We start from the raw sequence: 13,013 nt of genomic DNA, 5'->3' as shown, positions 1-13,013 counted from the left end.
AGGAATTTTTTAGATGATTGACATGATTCTATTCATTCCTCGAGTAAATCACGATATCATCGATGAATACAATAACAAACATATACAAATAGTGTTTAAATACTCTGTCATATGATCCATGAGTGTTGCATGAGAGTTAATCAAGCCAAAGTTTACTACAACAAACTCATAATTACTATATATGTCCTGAATGTTGTTCTCGAAATGTAACTTTCTCCTCACTTTGAACTGATGATAATCGAAACTGAGGTCTATCTTAGAGAAATAAGTGGCACCATGAAATATGTCCTGAATGTTGTTCTCGAATGTTGGGGATCATTATTTTTCATGGTGACTTTCTTCAAGATGTGGTAATCGATACACATTATAAGATAAACCATATTTATTACTGCAATTACCCAATTACTCTTTGCAGCTTTCTCTTAAAATCTACAAATTAAAATATGAAATTTATTTTTAAAAATGCACATTTTTTACTCAATAATGAAAGAGTGAATAAATAACATTTCACACACAAACAATTAAATATATCTGAAATAAATTTCAAAAGATATGTTACAGTCGAGTAAATGCGATCTTCAAGCACAATGTAATTTCTCGGGGACATGCAACTTTTTGGGAACATGCAATTATCGAGCATAGTGAACTCTTTGGGAACATGCAATATCTCGATTACAATGCATTCTATGGCATATGTACTCTTCTAGCACAATGTAATCTTTGGACACAATACAATTTCTCGGACGCATGTAATTTCTTGGGCACATACAATTGAGAGGCACAATGAAATATTGGGGCACATGCAATATTTTGAGAACAATCCATTTGTCAATCACGTTTAATTTTCATGAAGGATGCAATATTCAGGCAAAATTCAATTTTTCCAGCTTATCCTATTTCTCAAACACATAAAATTCTCGAGCACAATGCAATCTTCGGGCACATGTAATTTTTTGGGCACATATAATTATTGGGAACAACATAGTCTTTCGGTATATTTACTATTTAAGCACATTTAATTTCTCGGAAAGATGCAATTCTCAAGCACAATGCAACCTTCGGGCAAATACAATTTTTGAGTATATTTTAATGCTTGAGAGCGAAAAATAGCTTAGAATTCACCTTATTGGAAGGCCCGAGTGTCATTTCAAGCCCAATATAGTAGGTGAGAATATGAAATATATTATACCTTCATCAAATTGGAAGAACTAGATTCTGTTTACTATTGATTGTCGGGCTTAGTATAAAGTAAATTGATCATTTGTATGATTGAAAGGATAGAGCGTCATTTTATGGTGATTGTCGGGATCAATATCTATCAAAGTAGTATGGTCCTTCATCTTATTGAAATGAGAGAGCGTTATTTAGTGGGAGTTGTCAAGCTCAACATTACAATTATGAGTATAAAGTAGCATGATCCTTCATTTTACTAGAAGAATACAGTGTCATTTGTTAGCGATTATTAAGAATAAATATCAAAAGTAGCTTGTTCCCTCATCTTATTGGCAGGACAGAACGCTATTTAGTGACGATTGTTCGGATTGAAATTTCTTCTTGCATATATACATGTCTCTGTGCACTCAAATGAAAATTGTGAGTTTATAAATAAGACAGGTTCATTTGTATCTCTATTTTGTTTGCATACTCCTTTTCTCCCATTTAGATCTTTTCGGGCATTTTCTTTTAGGCGATATAAAAATAGTGAAAAATAATTTTTTTTGTAAAAAAAGATTTTGAAGAATATGAAAATGTTAGTTGTATAAAATGTTGTAAAATCCTTCATCATGACACATATTGAGACTTTACAACGGCCGATTGGGAGGGTTCCTTTCAATTTCGATATACATCGCATAAATTTATAAATCATTCAAAAAATTCTGCCCAATTATAGAACTTTTGATATTTGATTTTTGTTGTGCGTTTTGGATCGCTTGCTATGAATTTTTCAGATCCTCCACAAAATTATGCCCGAATTTTACGGTTTGCAAGAGAATGCTCTTTTTCATAAAAATTTTGAGACCCTTTAGAAAAATCTACCCCGCTTACATAATCAAGGAAACTGGAATTTTATAAGGACGAGATCAAACTTGTTAGGATCGCCTATGTATTTCCGCTTAAACAGAAATCATGTCTAATGTAATTACAAATTACAATCTAAAGAGCATAAATCAAAGCTTAGATATAGTATTATTTTCCCAACATCTAAGTTGATACGTCTAGGAAAAGTTTCACCATTCATTTTTTCTAGTAGGCGTTCTCTACATGTCAACACCAGAAAGACAATGTATAGACATTGCCAGTTCGATGCGAATTTACCCTTTGCCTCATCTTGATTTGGAAAAATGCACTTCAAAACTAGTTGTCATGTAAGAAGTGTCTTGTTCTGATGTTATTATTGAAAGCTCTGGTCATTCTATTTTGATAAAGTTGACCATAAAAGATTGCATTGATCCTTCTCGTCAATTAATGCTAAGTTTTTCAATTGGTTTTGTACCCATTTAGCATCGCTTATCTCTACTTCTTAAATGATCCTTAAAGCAGGTATTTTCACTCAAACAAGTATCAGAATTTCATTATCAAACACAAAAGAATAATGTGTAAAACCCGGTAGCATAATACCCTTGCAAAGTAAATGAGAAGTTTCATGCCAATTCTTGTAAATGTTAATCATTTTGAGTAGTATCCTTTTGATGTTCTTGTTTGCATCCTCAACCACCTCATCCATCTGTGGCATGTATATTGTAGTACTTTAATAATTGATCTTGAATACCTCACATAATGGCTTCATCAAATCAGTACTTTTCCCATTATTTGTAACAATTGATTAACGGATTTCAAACCAACAACTGATATGACTTTTGAAAAATTTATCTTACAATCTTCTTTGTAAACGATTTGTAAGAGGTGGCTTTGACCAATTTGGTGAAGTAGTTGATTTCAACAAGAATGAATTTATGCCATTGTATGTTGTGATTCAATTGGACCATGACGTATATTCCCCAAGATACGAATGGCCAAGGTGAACTAGTAACATGGAGTTTGTTGGGAGGAACTCGTATCATATTTGCATGAGCCTGACATTGATGACATTTCTAGACATAAAAGATATAATATGTCTCTAGGGTCGATAAAAAATATCTAGATTTCAGAGTCTTCTTTTCCATGGTAAAACTATTCATGTGAGAACCACATGTTCCTGCATGTAACTCTTCAACCAACCATGATGCTTCTCCAGCATCAATGTACCATCGCAAACCTAAATCGAGAGTCCTCTTACACTAGACTTCTCCACTTGGAAAGAATTGATTTGCCAACCTCCAAATCATGAATTTTTGTTCTCTTCTTGCATTCTTTGGTTAGTCACCATTCTTTAAGTACCCCTGAACATCATTGTACCAGGGTTTCCCGTCAAGATTTTCCTAAACATGAAAGTAGTAAGTTGGTTGCTCTTGTGTATGAATATAAATATTATCAATGTAATCCTAATCTAGATGTTGTATTACAGAGGATAAAGTAGATAAAGTGTACCTGAACTCGTTCTGAATTCTCAAAACATGATTGAATTTAACATTGATGAACCTCTTGTATAATCGATGTACACACTCTAAATATGGTAGAAGCTCTAAATTCTTGGTCACCCACACATTTCGTACCTGATGAACAAATAAATCTAAATCTCCAATTACTAACTTCTCTTGGATATTTAGATCAATTTCTCGAGTCCTAAAATGCAAGCTTCATATTCAACCTTATTATCGGAAAAAAGAAATATAAGTTTTCCTCCTGTTGGATAGTGCTGACTAGTTGGCGAGATCGCAACTCTCATACTACCCATTTAAATTCTTAGCCCTATCAAAAAAAATCCTCCAATCATTGTACTCTTCAGAGATGTCTTTCCCCCACAAAAGTTACTTCTTCATCAGAAAAGTAAGTCTTCAAAGGTATATACTTCTCTTCTACGGGTTTCGATCCAAATGATCTGTTAATACATGTGCCTTCACCACTTTTTGTCTGACATATACTATATCAACTCCCTCAATACTATCGTTCATTTACCCAGTCTACTTGTAGGCATGGGCTTTTAAAAAAATGTAATTCAAAGGTTCCATCCTTGAGATCAAATATGTTGTATGTAAGGAGAAGTAGTATCGCAACTACTGAGCAGCCTAATTCAAATCACGATAGGTACGTTCCAACAAAGAATATCGGGCCTTATATGATGTGAACTTCTTGCTCATATTGTAAATTTCCTGCACCCTCATTCTTATCTTATCTTATTTCCCCAGGATGCAACTAAAGGCATTGTCCAACACTAATAAGTACAAAACCGATGGTCTACCAAATTCTGATAGAATTAAAAATAATCTCTAATCTTTTCAAATGATTGTTGACATTCTTCGGTGCATTTGACAGTGACATCTTTCTTCAATAACTTGGTACACAGATGATAGTAGATTGAGAAATTAAATGATTAATATAGTTGAATTGTCCCAAGAAACTCATCACCGATTTTATGCTCTTCGGCGGATGAAGATCAAGATGAGTTTGATTTTTTATGGATTAGACTTGATGGCTGATAATGAAACCCAGTAGATCTCCAGCAAGAATCGGAGGGCATATCTTTTAAGATTCAACTTCAAATTGTACTTGCACAAACTAGCAAAGAATTTTAGGAGATCTAGATTATTCAAGTACTTTTTTGATTTGATGATGACACCGTATATATAAATTTTAATTTCCTTGTGGATCATGTCATGAAACAAAGTAGGTATTGGTCTCATGTGTGTAGCCTCAACTTTTTTAACCCAAAATGCACCACATGTAATTGTAAACACCTCAAGGTGTGATGAAAACAATTTTCTATATAATGTGCATGTCGATGTGATGATAACCAACATAGCAGTCCATGAATGATTGTTTTTCATGCTTGGAACAACTGTCAATCAAGATGTGTATATTTGACAATGAAAAATTATCCTAGGGATTGATCTTGTTAAAATCTCGATAATCCACATAGACTCTATGTTTCCCATATTTCTTAGGCACTAGAACGACATTGGAAAGTCAGGTTGGATACTTAGTCACTTGAAGAATTCAAGCCCCTAATTGCTTATATATTTTCTCATTGATTTTCAAAACTCAGATTTGTATTTTCTAAGCTTCTGCTTCATAGGAGGGAAAGGTGGATCAGTGGAAAATCAATGAGCTACTATCGAAGTACTTAATTATATCAGATATTCATAAGACCAAGAGAAACCATCCTTGTTCTCCATGAGACACTCAAAGTGTTCCTTTTTGTCATCTTCCCTCATGCAGATACTTATTAAAATTCCTTGTGCTTCTTTTGAATCTCCTATATTCACAAAATATATTTTCATTAAGTTTGCATTGAGCTTTTCTCAAATTCTTCAACCTTTCTAACTAATTTTTCAGGCACCTCACTTTCTTCAACCTCTTCTAACTCACTTTTATTAAGTTGCACAGTCTCATTATGTGACACAATCTTAAATTCAAAAATTTTATAAGTAATTTTGTTGAACGAAAACAATGAAAAAATAAATAAAGAATATTTATAAATTGGTAAACAAAAACTTTAACTTCTCAATGTCTAACATTGAAAGTTTCAACATAATACTAATACTAAAACACTGGAAATGTAAAAAACATGAATATTTTATTGAAAATGTTTGAAAACTAATATAAAATCATCTTCCAAATCTACCAAGATGTCTGGTGAGGTCTGGATAGGGTTGAACTCCAATTGCTTACGGTGGCTTTTGCTTTCTTGATTCTTCTAGGGTCCCCGTCCTCCTCCTCCTCATTGATAACGACATCGAAGCTCTTCTATGTATTTCTCTTTGTTAAGGAAAAACCCTTCTTTCCCTCTAGAAGCTCACAAGTGATACTACTTATGAACCCGAAAGGTCGAAATGACTGGTGTAGTGGTAGTATGAGCTTCTTCAATAGGTAATTGTAGCCATCTATAGGTGGCCGCCAATTAAGCCACTCTTCATAGTTGTAGCCCAACCAAGAGTGTCGACTTAGAAATAAATTTTATGGGTTTAACAACTCCTTGTAATCTTAACCCAAACCTTTCCAAATCTCAAAGTCAAGCGTGTGCATCATATCCAAGATCTTTTGGTTATACCAAGGCTTTCCCTCAACATTGCCGACGAGCTTCGATATATGGAAACTCGCTCTCCATCTAAATGATATCTCCCTTCGACCACATAGATAGGATGCTCTCGTTCCCCTTGTAATACCACTTTCTCCTGCTTTCATCAAAATTTCAAAATTGACGAAGAGGGGAAGGCACCACTTCATCCATATATATCCATGGGTGACCAAGCAATAGGTTGTATAAAGAAGGAAAGGCCATGACTTGAAAGAATATGGAAAAGGTAGCAAGACTAATCAACATGTCCAAGGATACCTCCCCAATTGTCCCTGTTGACACCAATTAGCCCTCCTTTCTTCCAAATTCATTGTATTAGAGCTTCTAAATTTATTATTTTCACAACTTCCTTTTCTACTATGGCTATTAATCATTACTATTATTATCGTCGTCGTTGTATTTTTATAATTACCACTAAAAATATATATTTTATCATCAAAATTACCATTTTCAGTTTTTACGCCTTTTTTTCTTAAATAATCAATTTTGGTCATTTTATTTCAACATTTGTATTTATTAAATTATTTATAAGTATATTTTTTATTTGTATATTATATTAGCATAAAGTCGTGATATTAATATTTTTCTTATGTAAATTTTTAATTGTTATCTTTTAATATATTATACTAGTTATTAAGTTAGAAGCCCAAAATAATTTAAAGAAAAAAAGGAAAATGCCAAAAAGAATTCAGTTCAGATCCATGTTAAGTCCAAACAATAATAACCCAATCTGTCTAAGCGCATACCAAACGAGTTCATGCCCCAAACAATACTTAAATCCCTAAGTCTTGCTTTTTTTCGTTTTTCCCCCTTCCTTTTTTCCGAGAGAAACGTCCATTGATCTTTATCCAAGGACAAAGATCACCAATTCCGTTTTGGTATAATATTCATCTTTTTCTAAAAAAAAATAATTAGATGCTCTCTTTCTCTCCCTCACAGGCTAATACCTTTAGAACCTTTTGACACATATGAGATACTTCTTGAAGTAATCTTAATTCATTATAATTGTGGAAAGTAGCCTTAACCGACATAGAGACCATATGAGTTGTAACATGATCCTCCGGTGTCTCCCACACCGAAAAGGGTTGTCTTACTTGCCAAGGTAAGGACCATGAATTTCTAGCTTTAGTGGGTCCACCATCTAATGTCTATATAGACAACATCCTATGGTGCCACATAGGTAAGGGATAAGGAGATTGCTTCTAGAAGCTCGACCTCTACTAACAGGAGAGCTTCCATCTCAATATCATCTTGGTGTTAAGCATAAAATTCACAAAATAGTCAGTTCTTACTTGTTCTTATTATCCATGGAATGGCATGTCATTTGGTCAATCCGATCTAAGTCATAAATATCATGGAAAGGTACAATTAAGTATCCAATTCAAGCTAGGTTTCATTAGGATAGCTCTTTATCTTTGATTCAATTAGGTGAGAAAACCTTTCAACCTTAGAATCCTTACTATGTCAAAAAAAAATATTCACAATCATACTTTCATGTGTATATGAGAAAATCCTTTCAACAACACAACAAAAACATCATCATTGATACTTTACTGTGAAAGCAACCTTAAAACATATACATAATTTTCATAATAACATGATTAATTTCATAATCTCCTCTTTCATAATTCAAAAACACTATCACATCATCATAATTGGAAAACATGAGATTTACATGGGTTCATGGGGAATCATCATAAAAAAAATATAGTATTTAATCAATCCATACATAAGAGATCATAATTCAATCATTTAAATCAACATTGAAGAGAATTTATGGCAATGAAGAAAATACTAACTCAATTGGAGATTCTAACTTTGAAAATAGGAAATTTGGGAACACCACGAATGGAAGAAATCCATGGATGAAAACTATCATACCTTGATATCAAAACCCAAAGTATTTAAAGAATGGAGGTTTGATCTTGGACCCTAGATAGAATCTTCTTCTTCAAGCTTTTAGAGAAAGAATTATCCTTAGGAGAGAAAGACTAAACTTCATTTGTTGATTTTTAAGAGAATGAAGTGAATGAACTAACTTGAGGGTTGAAATAAACCACTTATATAGGTCCGTAGATGAAGGGTAAAACGATGTAGTATAGGGATAAAATAATCAAGAAAAGACCCAAATACCCCTTTAAGTAATTCTTGTCCTACCCATGACATCTTGGACCGACGGCCCTTCCTGCTGGTCTATCCTTCCTGGCCAGAAAGTGGATTTAGGGGTCATGATTCACGGACTGTGGACCCAACGACGGTGCGTTGGTACGGCCGTGGTTCATGGTCCCATGACCCCTTTTGGGTAGCCAATCCACATACCAAACCCACGTGACTCAGTCCACATGTCTTGGTTGGCCTCCGTCAATGGACACCAAAGGCTGGTGAAACTTGCTATTTTGACCTTCTCGAAGTCGGGGTGTTACAGTAGTGCATGTTACAATCTCCCTGACAATCCTCTGATTCTTCGAGTAATGTGAAATATATTGGAACTGATTTTGATTTAGAGTCAAGGGCTTGAATAACTTGATTTTAAATCTTTGTCTTTGAATTTGGGTTTGAATTATTCGTTACGAACACTCGTATGGTTATGACGAATAATGCACATGAACAAGTAACTTGTTCTTGATTATCTTGATATTTTCCTTTGTTGTTGATCTTGAACTTGATTGCTTGAACTTGCAGCTAGTAGAGAATTTGCAACATTTGATCCACGAGCTCTCTTCTTGCTCTTGTTCTTTTGAACTCCTCCATCTAAGAATAATGAGAACACTTATTTAGTTGTGGGGGCGAGGCACTTATTTAGTTGTGGGGGCGAGGTACTTGTGTGATTTGATTGGTCCATTTGAACTGACAAATCACATTCCTATGTGAAAAAACTTTGATTTGATTGATCGGAACATGTCATCTATACATGTGACATGTTTGTTGTGATTCATGTAATTTGACTTGAATTGTCATATAACTTTAACTCGCGACATCATTCTAGTGGCTTGTTAAATTTGACTTGAATTGCTACTTAACTTTAACATGTGACATGATCTTAGTGACTTATTTAATTTGACTTAAATTGTCACATAACTTTGACAAGTGACATAATTTTAGTGGTTCATTTAATTATACTTGGATAATCACATAACTTTGACACTTGTCATAATTTTAGTGACTCATTTAATTTTATCTCAAATTGTCATATACCTTTGAACTATTTTCTTAAATTTAATAAAATCCAAGTTAATTTATAAATTTAAATCCAATAAAATCGTAATATTTTCTGTATATATTTTGGGGTTGACTGTTTGATCACTTCTTGGTCCTTGTCCTGATTATTTTCATTGATGGCTTGGTAAGAGCAATCTTCATATTGAAGTCACCTCATCTAATTCTTTTTTGTACACTAGTTACCATTTCTAGAAAAAATGAATTAATAAAACATCATCATCAAATAATAATAAAAAAAATGTCTAGAAGGATAGATTTAATAAGTCAGTCAAAGTGTCAGTCTGCCACCAACCCTAATGGAGTAAAATATGCTTTTTATTCAAAATAAAGAGCTCATGTGCACTAGAAAAATCACCAGGAATGAATTCAATGTACGTGGAAAAGTTGCAACTTATTAACTATTGTTAGTCCAAAATTGTGGACTATATGTATTCATCAATGGAATAAGAAATTTAGAAGTAACGAAAAAGTTAGAAAACGTGTTACCTTTTTTATTTATTATATTATTTTTTGTTTTTTTTTGATGCGTATGAATTTATCCATTCTTTTTTACTTGGTTATTATTTAAATTTTTTTAATTTCTCATTTTAAGGTATCTTAAAAGGAGGAATATTTTTTTTTTATGTCTTACTCTGAGCATTAAGCGCTAATTCCCAAATGTTTGTTCCAAGATTTAATACAAAACAATAGTTAATAGTGAATAGAGTGGTGTGGTAAAAATAATTATGCATAATTTTTAAATAAGTATATCAAAGTCTAAATATGTCGAGTAAAAATAAATGGATATAAAAGTTTTATTCAGATTTTATTAAATGACTGAATATTGTCCTTATAAGATATTTTTCTTCTCTCAACTTATGTAAAAATTGTGAATATCTTTTACATCCTTTTTAAAAAGTGTCAATAATTGTGGCGATAATATTTTTTATGTATTAAAAAATATTCAAATTTCACTTCAAAATACTTAAAAAGTTCTGTATCAAAATTATAAAACTTAATTCCAAATGTCCAAAATATATCATAAATTAGCTCATAAATAACACATATGCAGCTACACTATGATACTTTATGTTTTTTTCCTTCCGTTCATCAATAAATTGGAAACTAGGAATTTAAGACAACGTTTGATAAATATAGATTACTTCTTTTATCAATTGAATTTGTGAGATAATATACATTTATTAAGAGAAATATTTTAAAATATAATTTAAATCATAATTTTATTATTATTATTTATGAAATTATAAATATAATATTTATAATTAGTGCAATCTATCTCTTACTCCCTATGTCTCTTTTAACTTAATTTGATGCACCTATTAAAAAGAATGATTGATTAATAATTTTACCATTTTACCATCAGGACTTGATATTCTTAAACATATTTAGATTCTACATTTTTTTATTGATATTAATTCGATGTTAATAAATTCAGCATATAATAAAATAGAAAAAAATTGTTCTCCCTTTATTAGCCAACAATAACAAAATAATAAATTAAAAATATTTAACAAGTAAATAACAATGAAAGAAATAAAAAATTGTAAAACTACAATAAGAAAAAGAGAAATAATAAAAAATCAAATAGTAAATTTTAAATAATTAATTATTTTAAATAATTAGAAAGAACTAAAAATCAAACATTAATCTAGAATTGAGGAACTTGAATAAAAGTCGCTAGTTCATTTAGGCAAAGGTGGTAATCTTGACTGGCGAAAAGAAGAGAGCCGCCATACATTTTCCAATTTTGATGACCTTTGGAACAATACAACATTGTTTAGATTAAATGAATCTCTCATGTACTTCCTTTTTATTAATTACATAGTTGGTTATTATATTATTTTGAAATATTTATTAATATTTTTTTAATTATGTTTTATATATTATTTTTTATAAATAGTTAAATTATAATATTTATTATTTTATAAAACTTATATATAAATTATTATCTTTTATTTATTATTCTTAATAAAATAGTTAACGAATTTTATTTATTATAAAAGCGAAAAGTTACATCATTTCTTAATGCAAATGCATTAAAAAGATGACATATAAAAACGATAGAGGAAGTATTTGCTTACGTTATGAAATTAATAATTAATTTTACACTCAATTTCTAATTTATTCTTATCATTTATTATAATTATTTTTGTATTATATTTTTAAAAATATTGTACTTTAATTATTATATTTAAATGATAATATAATAAAATTATCTTTGTATTCATAATTTTTTTAAAAAAATATTAAATCAATATTGAATAAGTATTATTGTACAGAGGAAATATGCAGTAAAAATTGTTGTTTGAATACTAATTAATATAGTCTATGTTGTGTTACGGGTTTAATAACATTAAGTTTTAGCAAATTATATATAGTTTATTTTAGCATAATTTTAAGTAAAATTATTAATTAAAAAATTACAAAAACCTTTACTCTTTTATGCTTTTGAATGTAATATTTACACAATGTATCAATAGGATATATTATTTAATGCAATATATTGTAATATACATAATGTATTACGAATTTATGATGAACACAATGTATTTAAACGTTATATATATATATATATATATATATTGCCCCCAAAATTAATTATTTAATCCACATATTATTTACTAAAGGTATAATAAATAGAAGATAAAATAGCAGTTCTTTATGAAGCAGCACTGTAAAATAAATGATAAATAAAATTATCAGAATACCCTCCATCGACAAGCAGACGCATTGAGAGAAAACAACTTATTGACATTTCTTATATAGTTAATATAATAATAATAGTAACACTTGTTCAATTTAAATTTTATTATATTTTTTTAATTTTTCGTATTACATAACTATATAAAATAATAAAAAATAAATTTAAAAATTTTAAAGCATCATTTATCAGTAAAAAACACATTTATTTAAATTTTTTAAGAGGTATAACTTATCAACATGAATCAAACAATATAAAACATAATTAAGTATTTTAATTTTTTTCCTAATAATACATCTTAAAAATTAAATGCTGAAAAAATATCCAATTTCTATTCTCTTGCACTCACAAAGTTCTCCAATATTTCTTTTACGATCACTCTTATTTATTTTCCTTTTTGGGTTGGAAATTTTAAAGTCTGAAATTTAAAGTATAATTTTTAAAAACTCATCAGCACGTGGTTTGACCCAAAAAAGAAAGGGAATATAGCCGTCAGCTCCTAAAGAGATGTCCTAAATTTCACAAATATTTTCCTACAATACACGTGAATAATTAATATATATTTTAATTTATCTGTTTTATATTAATGGATTATTATATTAAAAATAGTTATTTTATATTAGTTATTTATTAAAATAATAGTAATTTAAAAGCATTGAACAAGTAAATTATTTATTGACATTTTATAAATACAATATAAAATAAAAAATAATCAACTAAAATGAAATAAAAAAAAGTATTTGCGAATCTTTTAAGCTATTTATAATCGCTGCTAGTACTTAATAAATGTATTTGTGAGCCTCTATGTCCTTAAAATAAAATTTAAAATGAAGAGGAGTACCTAATTCATATCATTATTTTATTTTTCTAATCATATCTTATCTTAAATCTTAAAAGATAAGATCCAAAGTCATCGTC

The 13,013-nt window shown here is 30.2% G+C and overlaps 1 long non-coding RNA gene across 1 annotated transcript in view; it reads right to left on the bottom strand.

Annotated features, from left to right (window-relative positions):
• The window catches only part of LOC138348525 (uncharacterized), a 29,058-nt gene extending 20,848 nt beyond the window's left edge, over positions 1-8,210 (bottom strand). Inside the window, exon 1 of the long non-coding RNA XR_011221177.1 lies at positions 8,057-8,210. This is a non-coding gene — a long non-coding RNA (uncharacterized lncRNA). The remainder of the gene's footprint in view (positions 1-8,056) is intronic.
• Positions 8,211-13,013: the final 4,803 nt, after the last annotated feature.

Source organism: Solanum lycopersicum, chromosome 5 (genome assembly GCF_036512215.1).
Source record: "Solanum lycopersicum chromosome 5, SLM_r2.1".
Lineage (NCBI taxonomy): Eukaryota > Viridiplantae > Streptophyta > Magnoliopsida > Solanales > Solanaceae > Solanum > Solanum lycopersicum.
The sequence above is the reverse complement of the archived record's forward strand: the minus strand, read 5'-3'. Positions and strand labels throughout refer to the sequence as shown.